This window comes from Emydura macquarii, unplaced genomic scaffold (assembly GCF_026122565.2).
Source record: "Emydura macquarii macquarii isolate MOO-44397 ecotype Brisbane River unplaced genomic scaffold, CSIRO-AGI_Emac_v2 contig_1483, whole genome shotgun sequence".
NCBI lineage: Eukaryota > Metazoa > Chordata > Testudines > Chelidae > Emydura > Emydura macquarii.
The window spans coordinates 2,316,979-2,330,939 of NW_027131620.1; the positions used below are offsets into that span (position 1 = coordinate 2,316,979).

General features: G+C 53.5%; 1 protein-coding gene across 1 annotated transcript in view; it reads right to left on the reverse strand.

Annotated features, from left to right (window-relative positions):
- Positions 1-1,644, reverse strand: part of CSNK2A1 (casein kinase 2 alpha 1) — a 33,988-nt gene extending 32,344 nt beyond the window's left edge. Inside the window, exon 1 of the mRNA XM_067554003.1 lies at positions 1,514-1,644. The gene's annotated coding sequence lies outside the window, so the exon portion shown is untranslated. The remainder of the gene's footprint in view (positions 1-1,513) is intronic.
- Positions 1,645-13,961: the final 12,317 nt, after the last annotated feature.

The following is a 13,961-nucleotide window of genomic DNA, read 5'->3' on the forward strand; positions in this document are numbered from 1 at the left end:
CAGAAGAGTTCTTCCATGGATCAAGTCTGTATACACCAAAGTTAGGTCAGTTTAACTGTGCCACTCAAAGATGCAGATTTTTCACACCCTTGAGCAACATATCTGTGCCAACCTAACTTTTTAATGGAGACCAGATCTGAGTGTAAACAGATGCAAAGCTGATGTGCTGTCTCCATGTATCTGCAAGGAGCTTGAAACAGCAACTCTAGGAGAGGTGTGAACCATAGTCACTTGTCATCTCAATGGGATGTTGACTCTTAAGCCCAATTCTGACACTTTGAGCCGTTTTTTCAAATAATGTAGGTACAGTGTTGTAAACCAAACCTGCACAATTACCGTATTTGTGTGCACAAATCTAGTAACTGAATGTGAAAAGAGCGTAACAAAAAAGAACAGCGGTGCGATCCTAGCAGCTTCCTGCACCACTCCCCACTAAACGATGCTGATTACAACAGTAACTTTCTTAAGCCCCCCTATCCTATCAGGTTTTAACAGTGCAAACCCCTGCAACGCTGAAGTCCATGGGGCTCCATGTGGGCACAGAGTACTGTGCTACTGGACCCTGACACAAGACCAGGGCCTAAAAGTTTAGTTAACATATAAGCAGAGTATTCCAGCCTCAGTATTTCTTATCAGTGAAAGATGTGTTAGAAAAAGGTATGTAGCCTAAACTTTCTTGACCCAATCTGCCCTCTTTTTTAAAAATCACATACTTGTATTGGAATGGCAAGTGGTATGGCTAAAAATATTCTGGAACGGATTTTCAGACAGGGTGAGAAGAGCAGTGATAAGTGGAGCTTTCCTCAGGACATAAACTGAGAAGAGACCGACCAGGGGGCAAGAGCTCCCATCACAACGAAAGTAAAGGAAGAAACATCCTGCTTCACAGGGGGAGCGGATACACTCCGGGGAGAGCGCTAGAAAGAGGTGGACCCTTCCCGCCCCCCACCCTGCACCGAGGTGGGGCAAGATGGATCCCCTCAGCCAGCCAATCAGCCCTCCCCCGAGCAGATAAGGGGAGTGGGGAGGGTACTTACTCCCCCCCTCAGGGCTGGTATCTACCCTGCCAACACAGCCGGGGTGGGGAGGGGCTCCTCTTCGCCAGCAGCATGCAGCCCCCCCCCCACTTCCGCCCCCCAGACACCCGAGGGACCCTCTCCCTCCAGAGCGAAGAAGGGGCCCGGGACCCCACCCCCCCGCTGAACTGCCCCCATCCCTCAGGCAGAGCTGGGAAGGGTCGGGGCCCCTCTCTCGGGGGACCCCCCCATCCTTCTCCCCTAGCAAGGCCGGGCAGGGGGAGGCCTCTGCAGGGTTATGCCCCCCTGAGGCCGGGCAGGGGGATGAGTCTCTCCTCAAGGCACCCCCCGCCTCCCCCACGACCCCACACACAGCGGGGAGGGGCCCCTCCTCTCCAGGCCCCACTCCCTGTCCCCACCATGCCCCGGGGGGTGGGGGGGTCCCCGCCCAGCCGGGCCCCGGGCGGAGGGGTCGGGTCCGCCCCGCCCGCCGGTACCTGAAGAGGCCGCCGCTCTCTCGTCCCTCCCCACCGGCCTCACACAGACAATATGGCGGAGGCGCACAAGGCTCGGAGTCGGCAGCCAGCCGCAGGGACCAGAGCGAGGCTGGCCGGAACCGGAAACCCCGCCCCTCCCCCCAACTCTCTCGCGACGTGCTGCTGCGGCGGCGGCGGGAGGCTGGGAACGCGGGGCGGGGCTGAGGGAGGCCCCGCCCGCGGTGAGGCCTACCGCGCGCGCGAGAAAGCTACGCATGCGCAATATGAGACACGGCGGCAGTGCTTTCTGGGAAATGTAGTTCTCTTTCCTCTACCGGGCCAGATGCGGGGCTTAGGAGCTGGGGAGGAGGGGAAGAGGGGGGGCTCAGTCCCTCTATTTTGCCAGGCTTTGGTGTCACAACTTCACGACACTGGAGTGTCAGCATGCGGCATCAGCATCCTGAGGGGGCAATGGCGGCCAAGCACCCCCCGTTGATGATGCCATACCGAAACATGAGCGTCAGGTGGTGTGATGACATCATACCAGAATATGATGTCAGCACAACAACACCTGATGATGTCATATCCAGCCCTCCAACAAGTGATAATGCCACTGCAGAACGTTCCGATGGCACATGCAAAGGGATGCAGAGTCCCGTGCGATGCCAGGTGCAGTACGGAAGCAGGGTGGGGCAGTGCCGAAACGGGATGCAGGGACAGTGCAATGTTGCGTTGTCACGAAAAGCATCATGTCATCCTGATAGTTTGTACAGCTCACGTGCCCTCTCAGCGTCTGTCAGTGGTGAGCGAGCTACTATCACACGACTTGCCCGGTAAAACAGGGCAGTCTGGGCGACGATACTGTTTACAATTTTCTGTTCTTCAGAACTACTTTTGGCTCCGACTTTGGCAAAGACTTATGCATGGGCCTCATTTTATGCACCTTCAGTTTTAGGAGACTGGTCACCATGCATAAAATTAAGCCTATGCATAAGTCCTTGCAGGATGAGGGCTTTTCCTGGTACATTTTTGTATCAGTCCCAGACATGAACTCTTTTGCAAAGTTTGCAGGGGATGGGGGGAAGAACATTTTTTGTCTCTATTCCAACTGTAAAAAACCACAAGTGTAACACCTACTGATGTCAGTCACCATGTTTTGATTTTATTTCCCCCCCCTCCATATTTGGATAACCTCAAAAAGCAGCTTAGATTTAAAACTTCCAATATGCCCTGTTCCTAGGGCTCTAGGAGGCGCGTGTCTTCTTAAGATAGTCCTTTGTCCCAGGGCCAGAAGTTAATTCCTTCTCCCACCCAAGTTCCATCATGATATTGATCTTTATTTTAAAGACTTTTTCAATCATTTAAGATTTTTATGTATTTGTTTGTAAATTGCAAATGAGCTTTGTCTAATTTGTTACACTTCCTAGAATTCCAGGACTGTTTGCTGCAAAATTAAATCTCAGCAGCCAAGACACAGTGGTAAACTTGTCTATTCCATGTTGGTTGATGAAACCCTTGAAAGGAATTAGGGATCTGTTTCAATGATTGTCCATCTCTTGCCCAAATACACAGCTGCTGCTGTAAAATAAGAGACAGCCTTTGTGTCTCATGAGATCAGCTCAGTCATTCCCGCAGTCTCTGCCCTTGTTGGGAGAATAGGGCTCTGTGGGGAAACTGGGTGAGGCATTCCGTAGGCTGTGGGAAGCACAGATGGTTCTTTAAAAGTTTTGTTTTTTTTAAAACTGCACATCAGCTCATGGGGCCGCAGCCAGGAGAGATCAAAATATTCTGTTCACACAGTCTGCCACCAGGTGGCAAGTTTGATCTATGCTTCAGAAGCTGTCACCGAGCCAAGCTGTACTGTCTTCCCAAATATTTTTGCTCTGGATGGATGTTCAGAGAGCTGTCAGGTCTCTGCAGATGCTTTTATTGCTGCAGGGGGAAACTCATAAGCATTTGGGGAAAATACATGGCTCAGCAGGATCAATACATACCAGCCTTTCACCTCAAAAGGGGAACTAGGATTTAAGGTGAAGATGCCTTTAAACACCCTAGCACGTGCCTAATTTACTGATGTGAGCAGAACCATTGAAGTCACACTTCCTTAAGTATTTGCGGGATCAGGGCCTGAATCTCTGCTCCTCATTGCAAAAGCTCATTGCAAGCTCAGCAGGGATCCACTATGTGAATAGCGGGGGGCTGAAGGTCAGGATAAAGGTTCATTGACTCAGACTGGGGCTCGGGGTGGACTTGAAGAGCAGAGGTGTTGCCAGTCAGGACTCAGCCTGTTTGACGTAGCCTGGAAGAAGAGTGGGGACAGTGGAACTGGACTAGTGGAACTCTAATAGGCCAGGATTGAGAGATGCTGGTGCTGGGTGGGAGCTGTGACAGGTCTCAGGGTATCCCGGACTGAGTCACCTTGTTACTTCGAGTGAGAGGGAGGCTTGCCCACGGTGACTTGGTGTCTGCTCCTGTTAGTCACTCTAGCACTCTCCTCTGGGCAGTGCCAGCCCTATCTTTGCCTTGCAGGTTAGCAATAGGTGCCCTCGATTCCCCAAGTCCCTTTGAATCATTCCCCTGTGATCTCCAGCCCCTAACACTGGCTACTCCCAGAAACCCCAGCTCCTCTGTCCCCAAGGAGCAGTGCACTCCAGTTGACTAGTTTTATCTTAAATCACTGCCCCGATATAATGCACAGCACTTGTGAGCGCTTGTAATAAAACAAACGTAGATTTATAGATTCAGCTAGAAACAAGAGACACTGGTGGAAACAAATGGTTACAACACAAAACAAAAGCATAAAAGGTGAACACTTATTAATAGTTACCTTTCCTAGCTGATAAAGTGGGTTTCCTCTCCAAAGTTCAGTCTGTTGCAGAGCCAGATGGTGTCACAGGAACCAGGAAAACTAAACTTCCCCTTCTACAAGATGTTTCTTCAGTGAATGCATCCCGGGTGCCCCTCTCCACTCAGGGCTAGACTGAAACAGTCTTGTCTCTGTTGTAATGATCCCTTTTTACCTCCAAGTGGTTTCAATTGTTTGCAGGTGTCTCTGATGGTTTTCCATTGATAGTTGTGGGATGGAGCAATACTGGACAACTGAGTCTTGCATTACATCACTGGCGAAACAGGGAGAGGTGACGTGTTCGGTGCAGTGAGTTTGTCAGGTCTGAGACCAGAGTTGCTTGCAAAAAACTGGGGGTCCTGTGCCAAGGGACCGTTGTGTCAGAGGGGCCCAGGGCTGGAGTAACACTGGTGGATTGATTGAGGTGTGTGTGGTATGCTTGTAAAGTGCCTGGCCGCACTGTGTATACCTACACTGCACACTAAGCCTGGGTTTGTGCGACCGGATGTTTCCAAGCATGTGTCGAGTGTCCGCACTGCGTTGTAAACCTGGGTTTATAGCTGCTGTACTCAGGACTCACAGCCGTGCTATCACGTCCGTACTGCACCACTCTGACCTCCTGACTGCAGTCCGCTGCTTGACCTGTGTCCACACTGCAAAATGACACAACTTGGATGCGGGTCTCAGCAGGACTCAAGCTCTGACCCACCACCTCGCAGGATCCTAGGACCAGGGTCCTGAATGCTTGCTGACCTGATTTGTGTCCAGACAGAAGAGGACCTTGGGCTCAAACCTGAGTCACAGCCTGGGCTTGGTGTGCAGTGTAGACACACCCATGGGGTCTGGCTGCATCCAGTGTTGCCCAGGAGGGGCCCTGAATCGGACTTGTGGGACTGCCACTGCACGTTGGGACTAAGCTACAGCAGAGCTGCGTGGGCTTTCACAGAGCCTGCCTGCTGCCTCAGCCCCTTGCAATCCGCCACTAGCTTTCAGGAGCAAGTTCCCTAAAGGCAGCACGGAAGGAGAAGGAGGAAAAGCTGAGACTGACTCAGCAGCCGTTTCTCTTTTCTCACAAGCTGTAATTTCCAGACTGTGCCCTAAATGAAATGCCTGGGACGGGTGGCAAAGATGCATGCCCTGGCCTTCTCCTGTGGGCTGCAGCGCCGCTTCATCTCAAGGGAATCCTCTTGATGCCTTGTTTCACTCTGTTCCCATTCCCATCCAGCCCCCCTCCTGGAGCCTGAGCCAAACCTTCCCTGCTCTGCCTCAAAAGCACCATGGGAATGCTGCAAAAGTGCAGGTTTCCTGGAGTGCTTTGTGTCCATAAAGGACATTGAAGCAGTATTGGGGCTCGGTGGGGATGGGGGAAACGCAGTCGGGAAGCCAGGGAATTATGTGGACAAATACCATGGGCTCAGTCCTGGACGTTTCAGAAATCTTGGGCTTTATGTCTGTACACTGGAAATGTCCTACAAAACCCTGAGCCTGCTTCCCACCCTGGAGCTAAACAAAGCCAGATAAGTCAGTACACATCCGGCTGTGGACAGCGTTAGAAAAGGCTGGGGGAGAAGAGTCGTCTCAGCAGGGACGAGGAGCAGTGCTTTCTGCGTCAGTCACCAGCCCCAGATTGCCATGTGGATGGGGTCTGAGTGAAATTGCTGTTCTTTACTGTTAGTGCAGCACGTGGGTTAACAAGGCAGGTAATGCATGGGTCAGTAATAGGATGAATCCAGAAACAACAGGTCCTGGGTACTGTAAAGAGGGTCACTCCGCAGTACGGTAAGACCCTCTCAAAAGAGAGATCTGATGATATTACTGGATAATGTTTCGCGAAACAAAAGGTCACTGCTGTAAGGCTTATCGTTTCGTCTCTGATCTTTACGTGCCGATGAGATGTAAACCTGTTAAAACTTCCTAAAAGGGTAAATAGATTAATATTCCAGATTCCAGGCCTCGGATCCTTCAGGGATGGGACAGAGAGAGCCACCTGAATTTCAGTGGAGTAGTTTCATCTGGTTTCTACTGGTTGCAGTTGGCCAACTAGGTTTTGGAACAGAGCAATGAGTCTATTGGTCTGCTGGATACTGGTTCCTCAGTCAGAGCCAACAGAATCCAGTAGAAACCAACAGAGATTAACTGCAGCATTCTAGTGGCGTCTACTCGAATTTGCACTAGGGAGGGAGGAAAAAAAAGAAAAAACAAAAGAGAAAGAGACCACATCCCCTTTGATGGGAGGTGGGGAGGGTGTTGTGTGTGAATTATTGTCCAGCAATGCTTTCAGACAGCATCTTATTTCCCAGACTATTCCCAGGGGGAGTCCTGGGCCCCCTCATTCACCTGACCAGATTCCAGATCCAGCTCACCCGCTACCAGTAAACTCAACATTCATCCTGGCAGGCGTCTTTTTTCCCTTCTCTCCCTACTCCTACGGTTTAATCTGAATCAGTTGCATTACCACATCCTGTAGAGAGAGCTGTGTCCCTGGACCTCAGTGGTTGTGAACAAGATCAAATCCCCTGCCCTTTTCCCGAGGCTCTTCCAAACCTACTCCTTGCATGTGGCCCAGGGACTTTGCCTGGTGCTATCTCCTCAGAATCCCGGTTGAGACCAGATTTGGGGGTTAAATTACTCTCTGAGCTCTGGCATGTTAAAATCATTGTGATGGAATCACATGAGCAGGGACTCTTTTTGTAGGCTCAGAATGGGCTGCAGTCTCAGCACAGGGCGTAGAAGATCCCAAGAGTTAGACCCATTCCGTTCATGCTCATCTGATTCCCCCAGGGCTCCCTGGGATTGGATTACCCTTGGCATGGTCCAGTGTATGCATCTCTCTGCCTCCGGCTGCAGGCTTTTAGCCCCCCACTAATACCTATTACCACAATTGCCCTCCCATCTTCTCCTTAGCAAACCTTCTGCAGCAAGGCATTTTGTGATCTTTACCAACTATTCTTTGGGTTTGTGAACCTTTATTTCCCCTAGACTCATAGACTTTAAGGTCAGAACGGACCATCGTGATCATCTAGTCTGACCTCCTGCACAACACAGGCCACACAACCTCACCCCCCTACTTCTGTAATAGACCCCTACTCTCTGGCTGAATTACTGAAGTCCTCAAATCATGCATTAAAGGCTTCAAATGACAGAGAATCCACCATTTACACTAGTTTAAACCTGCAAGTGACCTGTGCCCCACGCTGCAGAGGAAGGCAAAAATACCCCAGGGTCTCTGCCAATCTGCCCTGGGGGAAAATTCCTTCCCGACCCCAAATCTGGCCATCAGTTAGACCCTGAGTACGTGGGCAAGACCCAGCAGCCAGACCCCTAGGACAGAATTCTCTGTAGTAACTCAGAGCCCTCCCCATCACCAGCCAGTGCAGATATTTGCCTCCAGCAGTCGCAGATGGGCTACATGCCATTGTAGGCTGTCTCCTCATGCCAGCCCCTCCATAAACTTCTCAGTTCAAACTCACTCATTCCCCCTTTCCCCCCCCACCATTGATTCAGCTTAGGAAAGAAAGTTATCAACCAACTGGCTGTCTCCATGCCAAGCTCAGGTCTGAAGCCCAACCACGAGAGGTCCTGGAGGAATTCAAAAGGAGCTGGACTTGGATTACAATTTCCTTCCTCCTCAATAACTCCCCCGCCCCGCCTCCCTCCATGGGTCCCGTGCGAGGAGGCTCATGCTTTTAGGCACGGGCTGGGGCACAGCATGGTTAGTGGGCAGTGAGAACTCGCCCTTCTGAAATGGGGCACTGTCTCTCCATAACAAGCCGATCCCTGCACACCCCTGGGCTCAGAAGTGCACTCAGGGCTGGCCTGACTCCGCTCCCCTGAACTCCAAGCAGATTGAGACTCCACCAGGACTGGGCAGGGCTCTTTGCCCAGCCTGCTTCTGATGCTGCCACTGCAATACCAGCGAGAGGAGACGCCTGGAGCTGCCTAGCAGATGGGAGCTTCCTGGGAAGGCGTGCCTGGCCCGGAAGCTGGGTGGGGCACGCTGGCTTTATTCAGCAATGCTGCTCCTCTCTGCGGGAGCAAGTGCCCCAGGGCAGTGCCAAGGAGAGAGGAGCCTTCCACTGCTGGGTTACTGGTCGCAATCTGGCCCAAGATGCTGGTAACCAAAAATCGTTACCACCGGGAGGCGCTTCAGCAGCCCTTGCGCAATGAGCTGGCGTCTCCTGCCCGGCTCCAAGGAGGCAGGAGCCCCATAACTCCAGCCATTAGGGATCGAACCCAAGCCCTCCAGCGACAAGAACCTGAGCCACTGTCACAGGAGCTGAAGAGATAACTCCTCTGGCTAGGAGCTGTAGTAGACTCTTATCCTCTGTGGACCAGCTAAGAGCAGGCTGGGCAGCGTGGGCCATAGCCGCTGCCCCTCCACTGCTACACACCTGTGGACGGGTGACTCACGCCTTCAGCGTCCTTGGTGGGCCTTGAGAATTAAGCCATGCCCCTTGCTTTTGGGCATAGAGCACCCCATTGCCCTGGTCTTTGCAGAATTCTTGTATGGTCTAGCAGACAGGCAGGAGCCAGGCCGGAGGCCCCCCCGCAAACGGCCACACATGCGGCTCCACCAAACCCTGGCCCAGCCCTGGACCTGCCTAATGGAAACCCTGAGTCCCTGCTTCACTTCACCCTGTTTCCCAGTTGCCTGCTGCTTTCCCTGATTGCCTGGACTCTCCCAGCCCCTCACCCGGGGTCATTCCCATTAGGTAAAGGAGCGGATCGTCTTGGCTTGGGTATCTCCCTGTTTTGCTTTCCTTGTATTGTATGGGCCTGGGTCATCGAGGAAACCTTACAGGTCCTTCTGCTGCTGAGTGGTCACTGGGGAAGCCCGGCCCCCTTCCCCCCATTGTCAGAGTCCTGGCTGAATCCTCCCTTCGAACTCCGGCAGCTAAAAATAGCTCTGTGTCAGGCGATTGTTCCGACACCTAAGCTGCAGCATTGACGTGGGGGCTAGGGTGTGACAGAGATAGAGACGGGGTAGGTGGAGGTGGAAGGGGCTGGAGAGCCCGCTGGGAATTGCTGCAAAATGTTCAGGGCTGATACCAGCTCAGCGGCTGGTCAGTATCAGAACCTGAGGTGGTTAAATAGAATATCCAGCACGGCAGAGCCCCCTCCACTGTCTCTCCTCTCCCCCCACTGTCCCATTCCCCTTTTTCTCCATTGTCCACTCCTGTCTGCCTCTGACCCAGGTCTGTCCCCTCCTGTGTTCTCCCATCACCCTTTCTCTGGTCGGTTGCAGCATGGAGCCCGTGCCCCATGGCTGACATCGGAAGGAAGGGGAATGCATCTCTGTCTCTCTGTTTTGCCTGTTAAAGTGGCTACAAAGCCCCGGCCACTTTGTTTCCTCTCCATGCAGCTGGCCTGCTGCTCCGTGAGCTGGGTCGGAACCGGACCCCTGCATCTGAATCCCACTGAACTTCGTCTGGGAGACGGAGAGTGTTGGAATCCAAACCTGGACCCAGATCCAGATCGCACCACTGGTCCAAACCAAAGCCCTGAGCTTGAAGCAGGTTTAGCCTGGATCCAAGCTGAGCAGGCCAGGCCCTTCTCTGATGGCATGCAGGCCTTCGGGCTTCTGGCCATGCCCTGCTTCTGTGCTGATTCACGTTGACTGCTGACTGCAGATGGCTCTCCAGGACTGGAGGGAGTCAGGCAGTCTTAAGAAAGTCCGGAACTGCTTCCCACAGGCTGAGTTTCAGGCAGATTTATTCCCTAAACCCTGGAGAGGCATTGCCAATCTGCATGATGCACTCAGTCGAGCAGCCTTCCACTTCCACTGGCAGAAATAAATGGGGAAGCGGTAGATCTTTCATCAGCCAGCCTGTCTCTCCTGCTGGGAGGGCTGGAGCCTTCACTGGCACGGTCCGGGGGTGGGTCCAATTGCTAATCCACCCTTCTAAACTCAGTCTGTGAGACCAAAGGGGCCCCGCCGGGAAGCTCGGGAGAGTCCAACTCAGGTTGTGCAGCAGCAGATCTCTAAGCTGAGTCTGCCAGGCGCCCAGGGCGGCGAACAGGACTGGATTCAGGCTGTCCAGGGGCCATCTGCTAAAACAAACACACCAGGGCTTGAGCCACCCCCCTGAGCGGGGCACCTACGTCCGGCTCCAAGGAATTAAAATAAATCCATAAAACCTCCCTGGTCACCTCTGCAGCAGGTGCTTCCCCCTTGCCAACATCTTGGGAACTCCAGGACCTTTTTATCTGGGGAAGAGGGAAAATGAAACGAGACATGAAAAGCCTCTCTCTGTAATGAGACAGAAGGAGCCGCGCAAACCAGGCCGTCCAGAGTTTGGTCCCCTCTCCCATTCTGAACAGGAACTGTCTGAGTTATTGAGGCCCAGAACTCAGTCCTCCCGGCACAAAAGCTACCTGCTTAAAACCCCACTGGGGTCCTGTTGGAGTTATTAGTACTCACGGGTCAGGTCTTCTCCGCCTGTCTGCTCCAGGCCAGAGAGAACCGCTCTGCCAGGCGTTGTTCCCATACACAGCTTCCTGGGCCGCTGCCCCTATCCGCTCTGCTTCCAGTAGCGTGATGTAGTCAGCTCAGAATTACTGCCAGGTACACAGTCATCTCTGCTGCACCTGCACCAGCACCAGCACCAATCCACTCCAGTTAATGCTATCCACTCCCCACCGGGTGCACAACACCCCAAATGAAAACCCAGAGCATAATAGGACCCTTGTCCCCAATTCCTGCTCCTAGGGAACAACTTTCCTGATTTCCAAGAGACAGCTCTGCCCTCGCTTAGATTTTTGGTTACCAAACCAATGTTCATTACCCAGAACTCAGGGTGACCCACTGACCCATTCAGGACGTCCTTACACAATTCCTATTCCCGTTCATGAGCCCAGTCAGCTAGTATTCCTTATACAATCAGAACATAAACAAATTCCAAATGAAGCAACAGAACTGGTAAACAACATTGTAATTCATGTCAGCGAAACTGGCCACTTGGCTTTTCCCCCGTCTCTCCTACAGAGGGAGCAGAGAATTCCATCCCTAGAAATCTTCTGGATTGAGCCTTGGCTCTGGTCCCTGGGCTCCAGCTCTGCCCCTGGGCTCCTATTCCTGGCGACTAACTCTTTCTATAACCACTAGGCATGACCACCCACATCCTGGTCTCTGACACCAGAGCTGCAATGCCCCTGAGCTGGTGGGAAGGGGGGGGGGGCACGTCTGGTGCATTCCCAGATCAGGGCTGTCACCAGAGCTCACAGCTAGTGCTGTGGAGGTGTGACAGGGGTTGGGAGATTGCCCTGGAAAGGAGACTTGGGAGGTGAGAACCTTCGCGATCTCACAATGCCCAGCGAGCGAGTGCACAGATACACCCATGTGGAGGGATTCCCTTCGTAGCACCGCAGTCTGGGAATAGGCGTGTCTCTTATGGAAGCCCTGCCGGGGGAGCTGGAACAATGTGTATAGTGGGGGGTGCTGAGAGCCATTGAACCAAACTGTATGTGATGGAAACCACTTCAATCCCGGGGGCATGGCAGCCCCCCCAACACCGCTAGTTCCAGCACCCGTGAGTGTCAAGGTTGGGATTGGAGCTGCAGGTGGGGACCATGTTAGCTGCAGTCAGGCAAGGCGGGGACAAGGTTAAGGCCAAGGCAGGAGTGAGGCAGGAGCAGGACTAGAACAAGGCAGGAGCAAAGCTGGGGACAGCAGGCACCGGAGCCATCACACCCGTGGGCAAAGGCTAAGAGCTGCCACCCAGCGGCTGTGCTGGGCTGAGAAGCTGCTCTCCTGACTCCTTCCCACCAGTCCGGCAGCCCACCACAGCCGGCAGTGCTGACGGGGTAGCCTGGAGACAGGCTCTGCGGCAGGCCCTGATTCCTAACACCTGGGGTGGGCATGCACTGGACGTGTCCTGCCCTCGCATGCGCAGGGATGTTGCAGCTCTGGTGTGGGCATGCTCCGGACGTGCCCTGCCCTGGCATGCGCAGGGAGGTTGCATTGGTCTAGCTCTGGGCTGAGGTGGGTCAGACGCCCTTTCTGTGAATCATGCGCTGATGCCTGCCTCCCTCCCAGCTGCGTGTGCAAGCCATAGCCACTGGCTCTGATTCACCCCGGAACATTCCTGTCCAGCCATTCCTGTTCTTCGGAAATGCTGAGGCTTTCTCAGTGGACTGTCTGGGCTGCACCCCAGCAGGAAAAAAACAGACTGGAATTCCTGAAGCGTTCAGACCGGGTCGCTGAGCTCAAAAGATTGCAGAGAGATGGCCGTAGGGAAGATTGAATCCAGAACTTGGGAACCCCACCAGCAAAGTACAGAGAGAACCAAAAGCTGACGGTGGTGTGGGCAAGACTGGGACATCCCCCCATGCACCCTTACCCCATGGTAATGGCTGGACTTCGCTGCAGTTCTCTAGCCTAGAGCAGACGTGTTGCAGGAGGCTCCCTTAGTGCAATCGAGAAGGGGCAAATGAAAGGAAAAGCTACAGAGCAGAGGGGGCTGTCCCTGGGGTCTGGATCAGGCGGCCGTGGCAATCTCTACAGACACGGACCCTAATCCCTTGGCTGCAAAGGGACGTTGGAGGATAAGAGGCCCCTCCAGTAGAGACGGACCCACCTTCTACCCCCTGTGCTCTCATAGGCAGAGCTGCTGCAGGCCAGCATGGCCGCGGGCTTGCAACACCGGGGCTGGCTGTGAATAAGCAATAACGTCTGTACCCACGTCATGCACTAAGGGTCACGAGATTACATGCTTCAGGGCATCAGCTGGTCACCCCCGGGGTCAGAAAGAAACCTTCCCTTCCCACCTCCCACGTGCAGCATTGCTCTTTGGATGTGGGCTTGCGGGAGTCTGATTTCCCACACTTTCCCCTGCAGCATCACGTACGGGCCGGTGCTGACGGCAGGACACCGGCACAGATGAGCCACCTGTCCGATCCGGTCTAGCCACTGTTACTATCTCCAGAGAGAGTTGCTAGTCTCCTGGAGACAGGAGCCTCATTGATCAATGCCAGCTGGGGTCTGGCCTGAAGGAGCAGGGGGAAATGTGCCACCTGCATATCAGCGCTTGCTGCATATCCCTGAGCTGCCCGAAATTGAGATCGCTCGGGCAGGGAAAGGGTTACGGTGAAGGACCCTCTCCCCCCATTTCCCTCCCACCACTTTCACATGAGCTTTCCCCAAGCAAATCCCGGCACCTATTTCTCCTCGAGCAGGATTTGTTCCTAACAATAGGATCCCGGGGCCCAGGATTTTGGCGGGTTCTGGAGCTGACTCTGGCTGGCGTTCCAGGGAGAGAAGCTGCGCTGTGCAGGGGCTGAGCCCAAGCAGTTTGGGGAAGGATTGCAGCCTCTGTCTCTCCTTGTTTTCTTTGTTCTGCACTGAGGTTTGTTGCTGTTTTGAATAAAGTGCAGCTCAGGTGACCTTCAGGCAGGGGCTGAGTGGCCCCAGGGGTCCCTCCTGGACAGGCCTGGAAGGAACAACGCCAGGAATGGCTCTAATTGCTTTGAGGGTGGGTTTTTTTGTTGGTTTTTTTTTTTCTCAATTTACTGACTGCTAAATACAAATATTACAACTTCCCCTCCTTGGGGCTGGTTTACGCAGGCAGCCCCCGGCCGGGCATTGTCTTATTGTTTTCAGAGGGAAGCTCCATTTGGAAATTAACC